Here is a 22783-nt window from a genome sequence, read left to right on the forward strand (position 1 = left end):
ACTGAAGAATAAGAAATCATTTACTGAATTACTGAATTACACAAAACAGGAGGATAAGAAGCTAGGCAGAAAGCCAATGAAGGACTGAGCAAGGTTTTCTACTGTCTCACAGTCCTATGGAGACAAAAACTAGAGTTCAGAAACTCCCAAGGGGCAGAGATCCTGATTAAAAACTCCAGGATCTCAATTAGGAACTCAGGTGTCCACATACTAGAAAAGCAGACACAAACAAGATGTGGACTGAGCATTACCAAATCTGGAATTGAGTCCTAGAATTAGAATAAGATAATCTGTCAACACTCTATTGGCCAACCAGATCCATAGAGCAAGATAACATTATCCAGAGGCACTACAGTTTAGTAAACATAATATTTGGCATTATTTAAAAAATTTTAAAAAATACATGACACAAAACAGAACAGGATGAAAAAACAGATCAATAGATGACCTATTTATTGGAATTATCAAGTTGGATAAAAAGAGCTATACTGGGCTGAAATCTGGTGAATAAAAGAGATGGAAATACTAAAATGTTTGCAGCTATAATATAAAACTGGTAAAAATTGGTGCCCCAGAGGGAGGAGAAGAGAAAAATAGGACAGGAAACAACTGAAGAAATAAAAGCAAAGAATTTCCAGAATGAAAGACATCAAGGCAAAGAAAACCACACCAAGACACATCATAGTAAAACTGCTCAAAACTAAAGACAAAGGGGGGAAAAAACCCTTCAAAATAGCCAAATAGCCAAGGGGAAAAATACCTTACCTTCAAAGCTACAGAAATAAGAATGATAGCTAACTTCTCAATGGAAATAATGAAAGACAGATAACGGAATGACATTTTCAAGCTGCTGAAAGAAAACTGTCATCCTAGGATTTTATACCCACCAAAAATACCCTCAAAAAGTGGAGGTGGAATAAAGACATTAGCAGAAAACAAAAAGCAAGTGAAATTGTCACCAGCATATATCTTCACTAAAATAAATACCAAAGTGAGCTCTGCTAGCAAAAGGAAAATGATTCCAAATGGAAACATAGAAATTCAACAGGAAGAGTAAAAATGTAGGCAAATATAAATGAACACTGACTGTACAAAACAGTAATTATGATGTCTTCCGGGGAACAACACATATGGAGGACTATAATGATTGATAGAATAATGCAAAGATTGGTGATATATGGACTTAAAATAGTCTAAGGTTTTACCATTGTCCAAGTAGTTTTAAATGCATGAAATTATATTAGGTTGTAATAAGTTCAAGCTGTAAGATGTATTCTTTAGGATATGCACTAAAACATAGCAAAGGAATGTATAACTAACAAATCAATAAAAGGGAGGGGGGATAGCATAATGAAGGAAGTCTGATTAACCTTAAATAATGTAAAGAAGGAGAAAAAGCAACATGAAACAAGTGAGAAAAGCAGAAAAGAGATAAGTATAAACACAAATATGTGAGTAATTACATTAAAAGTAATTGCTCCAGTTAAAAGGCAAATATTTTAAAACTGGATTAAAAAATACAACTAGATGCTACTTACAATTGATATTCTTTAAATATAAGAACAGACAAAGGTTGGAAGTGAAAGGATAGAAAAACATATACCATGGGAACACTAACCAAAAAAGTTGGTGCACTTATTCTACTTTTAAAGTGGATGTATGATAAAAGGAAATCCATCAGAAGGACAAAACAATTCTAAATTTGATTTCACATACTTTCAAATATCTAAAGCAAAAATTGGCAACACAAAGTAAAAGACAAATCCATATAACCACCTATCTCAATTACTGGTAAAGAAACAAAAGAAAAAAATCAGGAAAGATATAGAAGATCTAAAGAATACTTTCAAAAAACCTTCCTTAATTGGCGTATATACAACACACAACACTCAACAAAGATAGAATTCTTTATAACTGCATATGGATCATTATTCTTTATAAGTGCATATGGATCATTTACCAAAATTGATCATGTGCTGGGTCGTAAAGCAAATCTCAACAAATTGTAAGAGACTAAAATTATCTACAGTACATTCTTTGACCATCATTTAATTAAGCTAAAAATCAATAACCAAAAAATAACAAATATTTTTGTTTCACATCCTAAACTAAGACTACAGCAAATAAAAACCACCAGAAGTTTTCCACCGCAGAAACTGAGCCAGGAACCATTTTTAAACATTTAAAACTGTACTGTAAAATATGTTTATTTTCAGTTAATTACTAAAATATCTGCATAGCCATAGCGTTTTGATTAACCTTTTACAGATGAAATAATATATAAAATTGCTTTTCTTAATTGTTTTTGCCTATAAACCAAGTTTCCCCTTTTAAAGATGTCACTATACATATGTGGGATACTAATATGGTAAAGAATATAGTTGAATTGAAAATTTTGTTATTAAAAAAGAGCCAACTTGTCAACTTCACATATCTAGTTGATCGCCACCAAAACGAGAAACCCTTAAGCACGTCTACTAACCTTGATGGACTGACTATATGGTCCAATGCTTGCAGGCGCCCAATGAGAAATACTCGGAATGTGCAGGATCTCTTGGGGATGAGAGAGACCCTCACCAATCCTTATGTCACTCTGGTGGACAGGGTAGTCTATTAAGAAAAGTACTTCTTCTGGCAACATAGTTTCTACACATACTCTGAAAAATAAACCAAATTTAAAGGAAAAAGGTAAAACAAGAAACCAAAATCAAAAAACAAGGCAATGAGAAAAGGATCCTCTCTCAATGTTGTGGTTCAAGATAACTGATGGGATCTAAACCTTCATTTCTTGTCCCTCTCCAAATTCTACTGAAGTGACAGTAGATATATAAACCTAAAAATTTATCTGTAGCAATGCTGTCAAGTTAGAGGAGTGCTCGAGCATATTAGAACAGGACGGAATTACTTGGAAGGTATAAAGCAAGAGTGGGAAAGAAAGATTGAGATAGAACTGCAACAAAGTTGACAATCTGCAAACCCAAAAAGAGAAAATAAAGGACATCACGTACAACAAATTCTTATACTTTTCACCTCTTTGCCATTTTTATATAGGGTTATGTGAAAATTAGTGCATTCAACCTTCCAGTTCACTAAACTCATCTTTGGCCTGTCCTTTCTACTATTCAGCCTGAGTAATTTTTTTAAAAAATCACTAATAATTCATTTTCACAGCAGCTTTTTTTTGAAAAAAAGCTATTATCCACCTGAATGTCACTAAAGATATTAAATAAAATAATTTTGAAGTTTTCTTTATTTCCCAAATTAACTTTGTTACCACAAAGGTTACATTGTTTTATTTGTTCAGTTTGATGCCTGTTTGTGCTTGTGTTGGTTATTTTTGAATGTTTGGTTCTTGATTATCTATTGATATTTATAAACAAGGATCTTGATTACTGAATATTTTTACCTGGACTGTATTTCCAGTGACAATGCTCACCTAGCTCTGAGAACAAAGATGATTACTTGGTGCTGGCCACACTTGGTCAGGCTGGCTTGTGTACACAGCACGTGTTCTGGGTGGGCACACTTCCTTGTCTTTTGGGGCCCATTAATCAGGAGAGACCCTATCCCATCAAAATCTCCTTTTGGACTCTCTCACATCATATTCAGTTTTCCAAATTTGTGGCTTTATCCTGTACATAGTAGAGTCAGTTGCTTTGACGGCAGGGCACTGGTGCAATTGTTGTACCACTCTGTAATTAACTGGTCAACCAGACATAGTGTATTTCTCTCAGTTCCCTGCAGCCTTTAATCTTGGGCTTATTCACAGGTCCCTTTTGTTTTGGAGGATCTTTTCCATCTCTGTGGAGTTGCAGGTTCAGCTTTGTTGGGGTATGCCATCAATCTTATCCTATTTGCTTTATATCTTCCAGAAATTTGCACTTCTGATGGCACCCTTCCCTGCTTCCTAAACTTGCTATGGATTTATTTCAGTTTTATATTTCTTCTGTCATTTCAATGGAATTTTGGTAGGAAGAAAAGATAAAAGCTGTCAAAATGTTCAGTCAGCTCTCTTGAACCAGGACATACATTTCTATGTCAATTCACTTGAATTATCTGAGCAATTAAACAAATGTAATCTGATAGCACTTCCTAGTTTACTGAAATGGGAGCCATCTGTCTTGATTCCAACTCTCCACTAATGTTTTAGTAAATTCATTCAGACTCTGCTTTTCCAATCTTGCTTCAGCATAAGAAGTGAACCCTCCTGCTCCCTCACTCCTTCCCTCTTCTGTATCTCCAATCTTTCTCCTGTGGACTCTTCTTTTCTCCTACAATAGAAGATAAATCTTTCCTATCCCAAAAATATTTCCTCCATTTCACCTCCCTCCTATTCTTTACAGCCCTCACATTAACACCTTGGCCCAAATCGCAATGAGAATTGCCAAAGACTCACTCTTGAGGAAGCTGTCTTTGGTGTTCTGTGATCCTACCCCACTGTGGTCCCTGTCCTACCTCTTTAACAATTCCTTAGTCTAAAGGTAGTAAAATAGTGAGGATTTTCTCAGTGTGGAGTGGAAAGAGTACTAATGCCAAAGATAGAGAAGAATCATAGAAATTGATCAGAAATGGGAAGAAAGGGGCTGGCCCAGTGGTGTAGTGGTTAAGTTTGGCGTGCTCTGCTTTGGCGGCCTGGGTTCGCAGGTTTGGATCCCAGGTGCGGACCTACACCACTCCTTAAGCCATGCTGCGATGGTGTCCCACATAGAAAATAGAGGAAGATGGGCATAGATGTTAGCTCAGGGTCAATTTTTCTCACCAAAAAAAAAAAAAAAAAGAAAAAGAAGGAAAATAATGCTGAGGCCTGTGTAAATCAAAGCCTATGTTCTTCTCTTAGTCTTCATCTACAGCAATGAAGGCTACTGAACCCCAGCTCTCTCTGAAGATACCCTCCCTAGAATTCCATGATCCTACTTGAACTTGGTTCTTTTCTTATCTCTTGGACAATTCCTTCTGTCTGAAGGGAGTCCTATAGTGAGGGATGTTTCTACAATATGGAGTGTAAACGGTAGGAGTGTCAAAGGTTAAAAAAAGATTCCTTGAAATTCATCAGAACTTGGAAGGAAAAGATGGAAAATAGGACAAAGCCTGAGAAAACAGGCTGGAAGCAATAGGAAGTGAAAGATGGATCTAGCCAGTTAGTTGGGAAACAAAGCAGAACTAACATGGTTTGAGAGCCCCCGAGGTTTGTGTAGGAAGTTGTAATCTCAGTGTGGTCTACATGGTGGAATGAGCGGCAGAAGTCAGGTGCTTGAGCCCCTAAGCGTAAAGTGTGAGACAAGCATTTCTGATCTCTTTGGTATATTGGGAAAAGAGCTTCTCATATCCTTGGTCATTGTCCTCCACTGGTTCTGAGGGCAGATGGGGTAGTCCGCTCATGGCTGGATGCTGCTCACTATGGCCACCTGAAATGGGTCTGGGGCAAGGCAGATGATCCTGGAGAGAGTAACAATTTCCCTGGTTAATGTCACAACACTCTGACCATTCTTTTATCTCATGTCTACTAAGTATTAAAGCATTCTCTAACCAGTAAAGCATTTTTCTGCTTATTACTTGTGATGGGCCTTGGGTCATTTTTTAGGAGAATTATATTATCTAATTCTTAGAGAATTAGAATCTCTAAACTTGTCAAGGAAAAAGTCTTTTTGCTTTTTTCTTTTTAAAAATGTATCTTCCTAGTATAGTGTTCTGCATCAAAATTAAATGAATAGCAATTTCTAGAAAACTTCCTATAAAAATTGACTTTTCTATCAAACTATTGGAATATTCTTTAAGCACTTTCTATCATACAATCAAAGCCATTTTTCTTTTTTTCCTTTTTTTAATTTGAAGGCTACATATTTCAAAATAATTGGAAAAGATAATTAAATATTAATAAATTTCTTTGGTTAGTTTTGTGTAAGCAAAACAGCAAAACATCTGGTATTCAGTTGTTTAAGATTATGTCTGAAACTATTTATTTTAAGGATAAGGAAAACATAGCAAAATTAGGCCATTTGAGAATGAACCTAGACTGGAGGTATAGTGGTGAGTTGGGGAGTAAGAGGAAGAGTGCACTAGTTTCACGAAGATTCTTTCTTCACCTCACTGCCAACGTCACTCTCTAATAATAATTTTCCTCTCCTTACATCCCAGAATCTCTTTACTTCTCAAGCCTTACCGTGAATGTATGTCTCCATTTGTGGATTACTGACAACGGTTGTTAAGGAATAGTAAGAATAAGTACATAACAGAGGAATATAAAAGAAACCTGTGATAATAATCCATATTAAGAAAGCCACATAAATTGGAAAAATAATACAACCACTATACCAATGGAAGAGAGCACGATAAAGACCAAGTTTCAGAACCAGAGATATCAGAGCAGGAACCTGGAATGATGATTAAAGGGTATTAACCAGAAAAGAGTCTGGTATCAGGCATTCAGGCAACTTTCCCTTCACATGGCAGTAACAGCTATATACCTTGCAGGCAGGCAGAGCTTGAACATGGTCACATATGCTGAGTTAATAGCTGAGAAATCTTTCATGTTTTTCAGATAGAGATGGACCAAAATGATACCTTCAATTCCAACTCCTTAGATTTAATAGTAGCTGCAGAAGAAAAGATATATTCATAAGTTTAGGAAAATTATAACTTTGCTAAGAAAATTGAGATATCTTGAGCAGAATTTATACAAAATATTTTCCATATGTATTGTGTATATTTTTGATAATAGATTAGTGTGATTGTAGCATTTGGTGATGGAATAATGCAGAGGGTGGCAAACTTTTTCTGTAAAAGACCAGGTAGTAAATATTTTAGGCTTTGCAGGCCAAGAGGCAAAATTGAGAATATTATACAGAACATTACAAATTATGGAAAATTTAACAAAATGTAGAAAATGAATTGCTTTATTAACAGAATTCAAAATATAATAATAATAATTGAAAACATAAAAAAATACATGTCTACTAATGAGAAGAACATTAGTTGTTTTTTTTTTTTGTGGGGGGGATAACATTGCACTTGAGGGTTCAAACTCAGTATTCCCTGACACCAAAATGGTTGGAAAGTTCATCTGTAAAAATCATCCTTAGCTCGTGGGTGGTATCAAAATGGCAGTAAGCTGACTTTGGTCTGTGGGCCTTAGTTTATTGACTTCTACTATAAAGGCCTCTAAGGCTATCATTATTTGGCCTTTTATAAAAAAATGAAGCATGACTTTAATTTTAGGTTTTATAAAATCAATCAACTGCAATTCACCAAGGTTTTTTCTTTATAAACTTCATGTTAATAAGACTAAATCAATGAATCATTTTTAAATGTTGCTTTATGGAAAAAACAATCCATTGGCTTTTGTTTTAGAACACTACCAATGAGCAGTCTCAATGATTTTAATACCTTAGCCCTTAGTGAACAATAGCCAGAGTAAGGAAGGAAACCATTACCGAAATTTTAATTAAAACAAGTTGATCTGATTTTGACCTCCAAAATTGCTTGTAATGTGCTCTCTACTAGACCTATTTGGACACTTCCCAGTTAGATCCACTTTGGATGACAGACTATAAATACTAAAAAGTTAAGATAAATACCTTTTTCTTAAAGGTTGCTGATTGTTTTCATATATTGTTATCCCTTACTTTCTCCAAAGCTCTAGAAAATAATGAGATAAACCTTCATTGACCCAAGAAATCAAAAGGATTTAACATGATAAAGAAGCAAGAAGCCAGGACCACATCTGATGAGACTGAACATTACTAATAAAACAGAAAAGGGCAGTAAAATTCTTGGAATGACTTTAATCCTGGGATGATCATTGACTTGACGGAACTCAATTATTAAGGAACTTGAGAGAAAGTTTCTCTCTTTAAGGGGTTCCAGTTAGAACTGAGAATTACAGACAAAGAATGCTTAGAAGATAACTGAGCAGCTATTCATCAATAAAGTAAATAAAAGGAATAGGATTTAATATACATTACATATTCTGAATAGAAGAAAATAGCTAGAAAACAAAATAATAAATCACAAAGAGTTCCATTTGAGCATCTTAAGCCACTTTCTACATTAACATTATGTCATTCTTACACACTGAAAAATTAAGTCAAATATCATAACCAATTTGCTTCTTGTGCCAGCAAACAGTCATTCTTTTCTTGACAGATCCACTTTTTTGGGGGGCCACTAAATTCTCTTATTCCATATTCATTGGCTATATTCTTTCTTAAAGTACTAAGAAAATGAATTACAATTATTCTAAAGTGTTACAGCTTGACATGCAAGTTAATATGTACTTAAAAGTGAACTAAAGATAAAAGGTTAAAGGGGAAATTTCTAAGCAAGTATTAACAATTTAGTCTTAAAATTAAATCCCATTTATAAGGAACTTCTTGCTGCAAGAATTATGAAATATTTGACTACTGGAAAGATTTTTGAGTTTCATTCTTTGTATATTTCAAAGAAAAATAGACTGCTGTTTTTCCAAGTTCAAGTATAATTCTGCTGAAGAGTAGAGATTTGGCCCAGATGATCATGAGCTCTTGCCTTTCTTTTCTGTTTGGTGATCCTTGATAACCACGACACCCAATAGCATTTACACCTGTGAGATGGAGGCTACCACTACGAGGAAAGGGATTTAAAGCTCCCATGTCAGAATCCTTCTACAACTTCTCCTGGTCTAGAAATAACAAAGAAAATTAGAAACGTTCTCACTCACATCTATGGTTTAAATAGTGTCTGACAGCTGAAGAGAGATCTTGAATTGGAACTCATATATTATACAAAATGTGTCTACTTTTGGGACTTGGGGTTCCCAACCCAAAGCTACTCCTTGAGGAGGACGTGCAGGTTATAAGGGTTTCCTACTCTATTTGCTGGCAACACCTGGCTGGTTTGCTTGCCTGCTAATAACACTTGGGATGGAGCTGCTTCCACTTCTGATGTTCTGAGGGCACTGATGTCTTTGCAGTACCATGCTGGGTATACTAGGTGTCCTGCTTAACTGCAGCTACCTGCAAACAGTAGTAGATAAGAGGTGGGCTGAAAGGTCCACTATTATCCATGGCTTCCCAGAAGTTGAAGGTCATCTGTTACTGTGGCCAATCTGTTTTTTTCTGAGCAAGTCTATACTGGGTAAGTGTGCCAAGGAATGCTACTCTGGGAGCATCAAAATACACTCTATTGCTTTTTAATTTTTTGGAGATTATCCTTCCCATTATTCCATTGTTCAGGACACTTTAATGCCAAGAGTTTTAAACTGGGGGATTTCCACCGAGAAACATATTTCATCCTAGAAATTGATTCATAACAGAAATTTTATTCATCCATGTACATGTAAACCTCTCATTCCCAAAATGATTTGAGACATACACTTGTGAAAACTTACCTTGCCAGTAACTTTTTTAGAATTTGTTATCAGACTAACTTTACAAACAAGAGATAATTGACCATGACTCTCAAAGTGCTTGGTCTCGAGTTTAGAAGACTCTATTTCAACCGGCCTACAATTGAAAAAAAAAACCTGGGTTGTGGATACTTGGCTGTGGTTTTTTAAGTATATTTTTGATCATTTTTGTATGTCTTGAATACCTCATAAATTTCAAAAACAATAAAAAGCTATACCTCACTTACTATATTGGCAAAAATAAAAGACATTAATAATAGCCAGTTTGGGCAAGTTTTGGCAAGTGTGTGAGTAAGCTGGAACTCTCATGCACATTTTAGTAGGCATGTAAATTGGTTCAAACTTTTTGAATAGTAATTTAACAAAATGTTTATAGTCCGTATTTGGAATGTGAAAGATAATACAGCTTTTGGAAGAGAATATGGTCTACATGATCTTGAGATAGAGAAAGATTTTTCTTAAATGAAACACAGAAAGCATTAACCTTAAAAGACAAGAAAAGGAATAAATTGTTCATTGAAAGATACTATTAAGAGAGTGAAAAGGGAATCCAGGTATGAAAGATGATATTGCAACACACGTATCTGACAAAGGGCTCACGTCTAAAATAGTAAAAGAAACTCTTATCAAATAATTAAAAACTATGACAGATAGTCTTGTACGAGATTATACAAGAGACTTAAATGGTACTTTACCAAAGAGGACGTGCAAATGGCCAGAAAACATGATTAGAAAACTACAAATTAAAAATACAATGAGATACCACTATATACTCACTAGGATGGCAAATATTAAAACGACTGACAATACTAAGTGTTGGTGAAGCTATGGAGCAAATGGAACTCTAATACACTGCTGGTGGGAGTGCAAATTGTTTTAACCACTTTAGAAAACACAGTAATTCTACTTAATAAAAATACATACATATTTGAACCAAAGATTCACACAAGAGTGTTCATAGCATGATTATTTGTAATAGCCATAAAATATCCAATGTCCATCATAGAATGGATAAATAAATTGTAGTATACTCACACAATGAAACAGTCTTCAGAAAAAAAATAAGAGGAAAGAAAAAACAAACTATTGATACAACAATGTGGATGAATTTCATAACCATAATGTTAAGTGAAATAAAGGGAAAGAAGCTAGGCACAACAGAATACATAGGAATAAATACCAAACATTTTCATTTATATGGAGTTCAAAAACAAGCAAAACTAAATGTCTGTCGTATTAATTGTGAGAATGGTGTTTACCTGCAGCGAAAGGGGAAGGAACAGAGACTGGGAGGGGCACAAAGCTGAAGGGAGGACTTACGCAGTCTTCCTAAAGTTTTATTTCCTGACCTGGATAGCAGATACCCAGGTGTGATCATTTTGTGAAAATTCATTAATCTGTATATGTGATTTGTGCTCTTCTCTCTGTGTTTATACTTTAATAAGAAGGTAATAAGAAGTTGTATGGATTTTCTAACAGAGATCCTCTCAACATAATTTCATTCATCCAGAGGTGACTCTGAATAGACACATTTCTCCCGCTTCTCAATTTGCACTGCCACTATCTTCTACGTTTCGGTCATGTCATACCTGCATTATTTAACGTTTTCTCTGACTGCCCTTTCTGTATAACTGCATTTCTCTTTTTCCTTGGAGTAGTAGAATATAACTCTGATAACATTCAAGAGTTGTTTTTGGTGGGAGTTTTAATCCTAAGGACAATTTTCTTCTATTTTCAAAAATTATCTCTCTTCTACTGCCTGTTTCTGTTCTGTTTATTTGAAAGTTGGACCTCCCAGATTTTTCTTCCATGTCTTTCAATTTTTCTCCCATATTTTCCAAACTGTTTGTTACATATTCTGGGACATTTCCTTGACTGGTAGGAAATCATCAGATTATTAACTTTTCTTCTGTTTTAAACTATATTATATGCTTATGAATATTATGCTAATCTAAGATTACATATACTTGATTGCAGAAATCCAAATAATTTTGTGAATGAATTTATCAATGTCTTTGGAAAAATCTGGCACTGAATTTTTAAAATTTTCACTCAAATATATTATTTAAAAATAGTTAATGAGAGAATAAAGGAAAAATAATGAAGACAATGCTTATGGTTGAGTTTCAGAGGGATTTAAAATTCTCCCTTCTCAAATCTTATATATTGCAAACATAAAGTAATTAAATTGGATTTTTTAAAAGTTAAGGTCAAGTTCTGAATATGGCATTTAAAAAACATTCTATTTAAGGATGATGTTATTAAGGTATAACATGCTTTAGACGTCATTTTCCTATAAACATCTTTAAATCAGCTTCCTTATAGAGAATTTCGGTTTTATGTCTGGCTTTAAATATTTTTGTGGTTTTGTTTCAATGAACATATTTGTGGGACAACAGCCAGGAAAATGTGCTATTTGGAGAAGGAGGGAGAGAACATCTTGTTTCCTTTTTTTCTTGGGATATTTTTGTTTACAGAGTGAACACAGGTTGCCATCAAACTTCCAAATCTGAACAGTAAAGGTGACTTTGTCAGCGTCGCTTTGTTCTTAAAGTCAGTAGCTTTCCAAAACAGTGCCATTGCCAGCTGACCCCCTTAGTTCCTGCCATATTTAGATGCTTGAACAAAAGCCTATTGTTCACTGTAAGTGGTATTATTTCATGTTTATGTATTGCTTACCCAAAGCGAATGTATTTATAAGTAAGGATTCATGTTTTAAAGTTATTCCACTATTGAATTGCTTTAACAACACTGAGAAATTATTTTCACCACTAACGAAAAACAAAGTGCAGCACCAGAATCCATCCAGTAAGTATTTGCTTTGCTTCAGCACTGAGAAACCATTGCTATTAGAATTCCATTGGAATTAATTTATTTTATAACATACGACAAATTTCTACACTTAAATTTCTCACTTAAAATTTCATAGCTAAGTAGCTTGAAAAAAATACGTATATTTTTACATAATCCTTCGATGACAGACTTATAATATAGGTGTATCACTGACCTACGGAGAGGCCATATCGCATAGAGGTTAAAAGCAGAGTCGTAAGAGCCAGTGTGTTTATGAGTACCCCACCAACTGAGTACTTGTGTAAACTTGGCCTAGTTAACTTCTAGGTACTTCAGTTTCATCATCTGTAAAATGGGGATGACACTAGTACCTATCTCATAGGATTGTTGTGAGGATAAAGGAGGTAATACAGTGTCTGGCATATAGTAAATATTAAATAAAATTTAGCTAATCCCTCACTCTTCGTAATGAGGAGACAATAGAGAGTATCTGATGATGCTAAATCAGTAGAGATATATATATTGTATAAAGTTATGTTATCTTCCAAAAGACCTATAAATAGAAATTGCTAACTGTAGGAATAAGGGGAATGGGAGGGAAAGATAGACCCCTAATTTTCCTTAAACCCAACAAAAGTAGGATGAAGAATATAATAAAGATAAGTGCATACATTAGTTAAATACAAAATCGCTCCTTACTCTCACTGTGCCTTCTAACTTTGTTATTTCTGTTAATCTCAACGCTTTCTAGCAGTTCCTTTTATGACTTCAAACATTTCCACGTCCTCTCTCGCAGAGACAGAACACATATACACAATCACATGTAGCTGAGGAGCCTGTAAACACCCAAAGAGAAATAAGGGCGTCAAATGTAACAAACTCCTATACTTTTTCATCTCTTTGTGATTTTGCACTGGCTTATGTAAAAATTCCTCGGCTTAACCTTCCAGCTCCCTAAGCTGGTACTTAGACCTGTTCTTTCCACTATTCATCTCAATACTAAGATTTTGTTTTATTTAATCTGATAATTGATTCACTATGTTTTTTTTAATTTTTTTGTGTGTGTGTGTGAGGAAGATCAGCCCTGAGTTAATATCCATGCCACTCCTCCTCTTTTTGCTGAGGAAGACTGGCCCTGAGCTAATATCCATGCCCATCTTCCTCCACTTTATGTGGGACACCGCCACAGCCTGGCCTGACAAGCTGTGCGTCAGTGCGTGCCGGGGCCGCCAGCAGTGGAGTGCACACACGCAACCACTACGCCATGGGGCCAGCACCCAATTGATTCACTTTTATAGGAGTCCTTTTTTTTAATTTGTTTATTTACTTATTTATTTATTTTTTATTGATGTTTTAATAGTTTTTAACATTGTGAAATTTTGGGTTGTACATTTTTGTTTGTCCATCACCATATATATGTCTCCCTTCACCCCTTGTGCCCACCTCCCACCCCCATTGCCCCTGGTAACCACAATACAGTTTTGTTGGATATAGCAGTCCTTTTTATTGTCAGCTATATCTTCCCTAATTTATCAAATACTAATGATAATAATTTTTTCTGTATCTTATATTAACTCATATTCCCAAAAGGTTAAATTATTTTTGTGTGCTGAATGTGATGCCTGTCTTCTGAGCCTGTGTTGGTTTTTCTCAAATTTTGGTGATTCTTGGTTATCACTTTATATTTATGGATAAGCATCTAGATTCCTGGTTATTGCTAGCTGCAATATATGTCCATAGTTTGAGTGATGATCTTTTTTTTCCTGGTTCTGCGTATAGACTCTGATTATACGAGCTCTGGCCATGTCCCCAGGCCAGTTCACGTAGGCCACTTATCTTTTGGATGCAATCACTCCTTTTCTTGTGAGGCCACCTCAGCCGACATCTCTGGCACCAAATCCCTCTCTAAGAATCTCTCCGTCAGAGTCAGATTTGGCCTAGGTTTAGATGGCAGATTTGGCTGTTTTTTTGTGTGTGTGTGAGGAAGACCAGCCCTGAGCTAACATCTGCCAATACCCCTCTTTTTGCTGAGGAAGACTGGCCCTGGGCTAACATCTGTGCCCATCTTCCTCCACTTTATACTGGACACCGCCACAGCATGGCTCAACCAGCGGTGCGTCGGTGCACGCCCGGGATCCGAAACGGCGAACCCGGGCCGCGGCACCGGAGCGCATGCATTTAACCGCTTGTGCCACCGGCTGCCCCAGATTTGGCTGTTTTGAGAGCAAGGTGCTGATGGAATTCTTCTACCATCATAATTAAATAGCTGGCCAGACAGACAGAGCCTATCCTTCCCAGTTTGCTACTGCCTCTAATCTTTGGTTTACAAATGTCATGCTATATGCTTTACAAATTAAATAAAGCAATTAGATAAATAAGCAATTTTAAAAACCCTTAATATGAGACATATACCTTGTTCATGTAGAAGTCTCAGTATTGCAGAAATCTCAATTCTTTCCTAATCAATTTATATATTTAATGTATTCCTGTAATTTAATATATGTAATGTATTAAGGTAAAAATTAAAAATTTATATATTTAATGTATTAATTTATATATATAATGATCTAAATTCCAGTATTATTTTTGGTAGAAAATGACACACTGATTCTAAAATTTTCATAGACAATGCAAAGGGCTAAGAAGAGCCAAGATAATTTTGAAGAACAAAGTTGGAGGATTTATTCCACTGACTATCAAGACATACTTAAAGGCTACTATAATTCAGATAGTGTGGTACTAGAACAAAGAAAGCTAAATCAACTAACAGAACACAACAAAGAATTTGGAAACAGGGACACTGTTATATAAATACTTAATTTACGAGAAAGGTAACACTGCAGAACATTGGAGAAAGGACTGTCCTTTCAATCAATGGTGATGGTTCAATTGTATATCCTCATGGAAAAATCTGAACCTTACCCCACTCCACACAAAAATCAGTTCTGAGGGGACTGTAGATCTAAATGTGAAAGGTAAACAATAAAGCTTCTAGAAGATAACACAACATTACTTCATGGCCTTGGGCTTAAAAAGGGCATTGAAAGCATTCAACATAAAGGAAAAAGTGAAAAATTGCACTATGCTAATTAACAAATTCTGTTCAAAAGATACCATTAAAAGAGTGAAAAGGCAAACTATGGAATGGGAAAAAGATATCTGCAACAGATATATTTGACAAAGGTCTCATATCTAGAATATATAAAGAACTCTTATAAATCAATAAAAAGGACAGATAGCCCAAATACGAAAATAGACAAGAAATTTAAACAGGCATTTCATAAAAGAGAAGACCAAAATGGCCATTAAATATATAAAAAGGGATTCAGTCTCATTAGTAATTAGAGAAATGCAAATTAAAACCACAATGAGACACCACAACATACCCACTAGAACAGACAAAACTGAAAAAAACAAAAATATCAAGTGTTGGCAAGGATGTGGAGCAAAAATAACACAGTGCTGGTAGAAGTGGAAATTGACACTAGTTCTTTCCACTACTGTCAGTATCGTCTAAGACTGAACACGTATAAACTTATATTACCGCTCATCTTTACTTTTTTATAATATTGAATTTTTTCATATCTATGCATAAAAAATGTGATAAAACGTTATATTTTAGCCATGTAATTCAGACATTTAACAGCTTAAACATTTTATCCTTACCCTTGAAAACAGGCACTATAAAAACTGATTTCTGTTTGTCAAATACAAAATATAACCACCTGTTAAAGCTAAGTGGTCTTTGCAAATGATGTACATGGAAATACTAAATTACATAAATAATTTCTAAATCATGTTTGACTTTTAATTTCTTTTAAAATTTGCAAAATGATCTTAGAAGTGAAGAAACATCTGTGTTTTGTGTAGTATTCAATAAATATTTTGAGTACCTTCAGTGAGTCCACATCTTTACCACTGCCTCCCCACCCCACCCCACCCCAGCCCAGCAAGGACCTACACATTCTTGCTGAGGAACACAGAGAATAAGAAAAGCAAAAAAGGGAAAATATATCCCAGGTTAGACAGGAGAGAGTGTTAGTGAGACACCTAAGACAAGAAAGCAGTAGAGGAAGGATTAGAGTGGCTGTGTGGCATTCATAGATAGAGTGGCCAGGGCAGGCCTCTCTGAGAAGGCGACATGCCCATAAGGGCAGGAAGAACTGAGCCATGCCAATATCTGGGAGAAGAACGTTCCGGGCAGGCTAAATTGTAAGTGCAAATGCTCCATAAAATGTCTTAAATTTCCATATAAGGAAGCCATCTTAATCATTCAAATCTTGTCTTTTGGAACCTATACTGGTTACATATTTGCTTTGTACTATAATTCAAGATGTTGTAAGCTTTTGAAGCATGATACATTTTAGTTCTTGCTTAGCAGTTATAACTAGCTACTCGTAAAATCTTTCTAAAATTGACTTTCTGAAAAAAAAAAAATCTTACTACCCAAAAAGACCTGACTAAAATCTCCAGAGAAGATTCTTTAAACAACGTTGAGAGTCATTGAGCTGAAACTCAGGAGACATGGAACTCTAGTCCCCTCTCTGCTGCTAACGTGTTGTGAGACTTTGGTCTCTAACTTCTTCAGGCCTCAGTTTCCTCATCCATGAAATAAGACAGGTGAGTTGATTCAGGGATCTTAAATCCATGTTTTGTTTGGTGAATAGAGTATTTTGAATAACTTTAGATTGAACCTTCTAGTTTAACTCTCCACTTTGCCATAGTGAACATCAAAAGTTTCCACCTTATACCTGGACCATTTCACTCCTTAGTTATCTGCCTGACTCCTGACCAAATGACTGTTATGGACCTTCGCAGCTATATGAATAGGATGCTATGACTGTACCTTGTTTATTTAAACTCTCTGAAACCTAAGAGACTGCTCTGGTTAGTTCATTCATCTTCACTGTAACACAAACCATCAAAACCTCCATGCACGAGGATAAAGTTAGGGAAACATAAGTGAAAAATGATAATGAGCTCCTTATTTCCTCATTGTGGCTGTCATATCTGGGCAGAAACATATCCAGGACAGTTTGCAAGTAGCTGCTTTTTATGTAGCTAAGGTAGGTAAGGTGGCTGGGAGAGTCCTCATGGAATAAAAGTACAATTCCTGGAACAGTCTACAAAGCTTACTTTTCCTGCAAAAAACTTCCATCTTAGTCATTTAATACAAATTGAAGATACTGTTACCAGCAGATTGTAAGCTCTTTGAGGGCAGGATCTAGTCCCTCAGTTGCCTTTGTATCTGAACGGCATAACACAGTGCTACACACAATAGATGCTTGCCGGTTGACTTATGTTAACAATTTTCTGCTTTCCTTTTCTGCCGCTCTTTTCTGGCCCTCTGTGGCATTATACTCTCTCTCACTTCTAGGCCTCAAAATGCTATTTGTTGCCTCAGACAGACAACGTTTTTCTCCTTCTTTCTCCAATCTTCATCTGGTAACTCCCTAGACACCCAAAATCCAAAAAAAAAAAAAAAAAAAAATGGAGGTCAAGTGCATTCCTTTCTCCGTCTCTGCCTCTCATATCTATTTTGCATAATTATGGCTATTAAGCCCACTAGACTCTAAATCCTGTGAGGGCAGAAAATAAGTCTCTTTCATTCTCTGTAGTAAATCTAGCATCTAGCACAGTACTTGGCACAGAATAGGTACTAAAAAGGTGTTTGCTGAATGAATGTTATGGAAAGAAAGACTCTTAGGATGTGGCTGGCCAAAAGGAGAAAAGGTAAGAAAAGAAAAAGGTAATAAGAGGAAACAAAGACTTAAAATTATTTATCAAGAACGATAAATCAAAGTCAAGTCCAAAAAAAATCATTCGAAACTAGTGTTCGATCATCCAAAAATGATTGCTAAACAATTAAACTGAAGAATCCTCACAGACCACAATCCTTAATATTGAGATTTTTATCTATGAATTGTTCCAAATAGGTAGGAACATAATGCCATTAGCTCAAGCAAAGATACCTCCTTTGGGGTCAGTAAAAGATATTAGAAAATATAAATTAATGGTTATTGAGGAGCAGTTAAGCATGGCAAACTATAGTATCAGATGATTACAATGTACATTAGCTATTATTCACCTTCAGAATGTATTGATTTCCAAGATTATAACACACAAATGCTATCATCTGGTAATATTTATTCCTTTATTAAAATATAGGGAAATAGAGTTGTGAAGGATGGGAGGAGTGTCAGCTTTCAAGAAATTGATAAAAGACATGCATTCTCCATAAACTATTTACATTAAGAAGCAACTCAGTCTTAATTTTAACGTTACTTAAGCTTGGTTGTAAAATTCTAAATTCCTAAATTTAGATTTCTAAATTCCTCTGGCAAAATTTTTCTTCTTTAGGGGTTATTAAATCAATTAACCTTGGAAAGGGAAGGTTAAAAGGACTTCTGTAGGCTACATTCTCACAGCATGAAAAGAGAACAGGCAGAAGCCAGAGTGAACTGCTGGTAGGGTTCAAGGAAAGGCTTACACGAGCAGATGATCAGCCCTGTTCTTGCTAAAATTTGGCAAAGAAATACACTGTGGTTTCTTCAGATGACAGCATCATAATTCATTTAGTTCTCCCCTACCTTTTCACAAAAAGGCCAAAACCCCACAGGAAATGTGAGTACTGACATTTTCTACCCAGGATCAAAAACTGACTATTTTGCCAGAAATTGAAAACAATATAGCTAAAACAGTAAATACACAGTAATGTGTTGAAAGAAATAGGTTGCTGGACTAGCCAGTGACACAATCCATCATTTCTATTTTAACTTCTGATGGAAAGAAAGGTAAAAAGATAATAAATAAATATGTTTAGATTGGCTGACTTCCATGCAAATGTAATGAAAACCAAATAAATGTTAAAGAATCTCTTTGCATTAATTTACAGTTTATGCCCCAAAGATTTACACTAAACACTATGCCTTTAATGGCAAATTTGGTTATACATTTCTAGCTGATTTCCAGGCAGTTAAAAGCTAGCTTAAGGGCCATCTAGAAGGCATGATTTCTTTTCTTTCCACAAAATGCTAAAGCTTCTTTATCATTCTGTATTCAGCCATGAACTCGGCTGCACAAGCCAAACGTAAAGATTTTATGGGGCAATCTATCATGCGAATTCGTGAACAAGAATACAGGCCTACTCATGCAGACACTAAGGGTGATTTCCATTTTTATGAATGAAAAAGAACCCTGCATAAACATTCTTTATTTAAAGTTTTAAATGAAGAAAGATGCAAAACAAAATGGGAGCATTTTGTTTTATATGTCAATATCTTGCAAGAGGAGCAAAGTAAAGGATCTGGCTCACAGGATTCCCAAGACAGCAGTACATCCTTTGCATTAAGTACATAAATGAGATTTACGGCCACTGACCTAATCTTAGATGCCAAAATGTACAGCAGGAACAGCTTTCTGAAAAACTTAATTTAAAATTATGGTGTTAACAAAAGCACTTTAGGAAGCAGACAACTCTGCCCGCATACATACACCCACGCATCTAGGAGACATGACTATAGAAAGCAGCCATGGTTATTTGCGTAAAGCTTTAGAATACATTTCAGAGGTAATTCAAATCCACAGGTTTTACTTTTTCTCCCTACCACCTTGATTTTGATGAATTTCCAAATAAATGCATATTGCCAGACAGTTGATTTTTATCACTAAAGGTCATTTAATACCAGATATTCATAGATTCAGGTTTGGGGAGGCTTAGAATAAAGAAAAATAACTGTTAATTCTTTTTCTGAATTTTAAAAGTAGTTTCTTTACTCACTAAGTACCAACTAAATTAGCACCTTGGAGAGAAGAAAAGGCTTGAGCAGCTGCACTTATAACACTTTCTTCCCTTAACTAGAGAAAGGGGGCTGTGATGTCGCTAGCTAATCCACTGGTAACCACTTGGAGATTTTCCTGAACACATTGATTTTTGACCTTAAAAAGAAAGACTAAAAAAAAAAAAAAGAAGAAGAAAACAGTAAGTGAAACCTATAATGACAGATGTCAAATCAACAGTTTCCTAATATAGCCCCATAAAACAAAATTCCTGGAAAAAATAACATCCTGAATAATAAAATGTGAAGTTAAAGAAAAACATTCCTTCCCTTATCATTGGGTTTTAACAAGTGAACTATGCATAGTTAGAGGAGGAAAACATAGTAACAAATGTTTTTCAAATGATTTCAAAAGTTTTACTTTTAAATATAGATTTGGAGCACTGAAATGTACATTTTAGGTATATGTAAATATATCATCTCCCTGAAATAGATAAGTCATGCTACTATGTAACATGTATATAGGGCTAAAAAGATTTTTAAAGAGTACCATTGAAAATTTGCAATTCAAATGCAGGATTCAAAAGAACACTGGGTTCTGTAAGTTATCTGAAAATGCAATTCTAAATTCCTCCCTTAGTTTAGGTTGTCTCAAAAGAGAGTTTAAAATAAGAACTTGGATGTTTTTCTTTGGGAGGTGAATCCCAGGAAGTAGAGTGAGAAGGCATGGGGAGTGAGACAGGGAAGGAAAAGCCAATAATGCTACTGAGTTGGTTAATGATCTGGGCAACCAAGGACCGATTCTACTGGGGATTCTCTGAGGAACTCTGTAGAATGTGCCTCAGAATTGCTCATCTGAAGGATGTCAGGCTGGTGCATTTATTCACAATATGCCGTCTCCCATTAGTTGAGGGTTGCTGCAGGTGGCAGTAACTCCCTCACCCTTCCAGGCTTCCCTGGCACAAGGGCTGAGTAAGCTCCCTCGGCTTCAGAGAAAGCCCTGACGCAGAAGAATGGAGAAATGCACAGCCCGAGCTTATGGTAGAAAATTGTCAGTGTGCCCAGACTGTTTGGCACCCCCGTAGCTGGGATCAGAGGTGGGACAATAGCATGTGACGAGGGCACCAGAAACCTGTGCCTCAGATGCCAGGTCACCTACAAAAGCTATCACTACATTACTTTGAATCAGCTCACAGGATGGAGATTAATAAGACTCTTCATAAATCTAAAGTTTTTGGATTCTAAAATACATTGTTATTCCCAAATTTTAAAAAAATCTGAAAACAATCTAATTTATAAAAATAATTTATGTGTTCATATAACCAATCCAATTTCCTTTCCAATTAACATTTTTTTTGGTGTGTGAGGGTGTGTGTACTTTCAGAAGAAATTAATGTTTAAACTAGGGAAAAGGATAAATATGAGGTCTAAAGAAAAAGAGACGGAACCAATGATGCTAGAAGAAAGAAAAAGAAAAGTATCACTGAAATAGGTATTTATAACAACTAATTTTCACATTGTGTCTGCACTACAAAGTTATTTAAATGGAAAATAATGTAATTTGATCAGTTTTATTCTTTTTTATCTCAATAAAGAACAGTCTGGTTTGGATTAATTTCACATTTTTCAACTTGTTGTTTTGGCATCATGAACAAACACATTTTCTTAATTGTACTTTTTAAAAGGCCATATATCATAGTGGTTAAAATTGCTCAGGCCTTGGGGTCAGATGCTTATGTTTGAATTACCACTCTATAACTTACCAGTTATGCAAAATGGTGACATTGACAGTACTTAGTAATATATTCAGTAATTGGTACTTTAGGATTAAATTACATCATACACGTGAAGCCCCCAGAAGAGTGTTCACCTTACAATAAGTGCTTGGTAACATTAAAGATTATTATTATTATTGTTAATATTCTGCAAAAATTAGGAAGTAAAAAGTCATAACAGCAAGTTTGTAATTATGTGTGCATTCATAAACAATTACACCAAACAATAAAGAACAAATAAACAATGTGCCAAACAATAAAGAAGAAAAAGAGAATATAACTGAGCAAAATATAGACTCACTCTTTTGTAGAAGGGCAGCCAATGATTTCCAGACAGGAGGGGGAGTTCCATTTTGGTCTTCTTCCTCTGTTAGAGCAAGGATGTTGTCCTCAGTACAGTTCACCTCACATGAGCAGTGACTCATAAACAGCTTGTCTGAGAATGTCAAATGTTAAGAGAAAAGATTAGCAAGTAGAATGAGAAACAATGAATCAAGAAGCTAAAAAAAGAGCTCAAATTGGTTAGGTAAGTGCAATTTACATTTACTCAAGATAAAACTAATAGGAAAATGCAATATCTGAGAATGGCAAACAAGGTGATATTGGTGACACAATGTGGTCAAAGACCAATGTACAAAACAGCAGAAGCCCTACTACAACCACACAAATACTTGGTGTATTGCAATCATAAAAAGGAGCAAAAGCGTTACACTACAATAGCATAGAGTGAGGTTGTGAATTGCACAAAGAAAAGGGAAAGATATCATATAGCTATTAAAGGCAGAAGAGACAAAGTAAAAAAGCATCAATTAAAAAAATTAAAGGGGCTGGCCTGGTGGCGCAAGCGGTTAAGTGTGCACGCTCCGCTGCAGCGGCCCGGGGTTCGCAGGTTCAGATCTCAGGCGCGCACGGATGCACCGCTTGTTAAGCCATACTGTGGTGGCGTCCCATATAAAGTAGAGGAGGATGGGCACGGATGTTAGCCCAGGGCCAATCTTCCTCAAGGAAAAAAGGGGAGGATTGGCATCGGATGTTAGCTCAGGGCTAGTTCTCCT

At 35.5% G+C, this 22783-nt stretch overlaps 1 long non-coding RNA gene across 1 annotated transcript; it reads right to left on the reverse strand.

Moving 5' to 3' along the window:
• Nucleotides 1-2238: 2238 nt before the first annotated feature.
• On the reverse strand, nt 2239-22445 carry LOC131405929 (uncharacterized). Its single transcript, XR_009220032.1, has 5 exons — nt 22030-22445; nt 19978-20127; nt 7575-7635; nt 6465-6593; nt 2239-2657 (listed from the first exon to the last, which is right to left on the reverse strand). It is a non-coding gene; the product is annotated as an uncharacterized LOC131405929 (long non-coding RNA).
• Between the last annotated feature and the right edge of the window lie 338 nt (nt 22446-22783).

The sequence above is a fragment of the Diceros bicornis genome, chromosome 5 (assembly GCF_020826845.1).
Source record: "Diceros bicornis minor isolate mBicDic1 chromosome 5, mDicBic1.mat.cur, whole genome shotgun sequence".
NCBI classification, from domain to species: domain Eukaryota; kingdom Metazoa; phylum Chordata; class Mammalia; order Perissodactyla; family Rhinocerotidae; genus Diceros; species Diceros bicornis.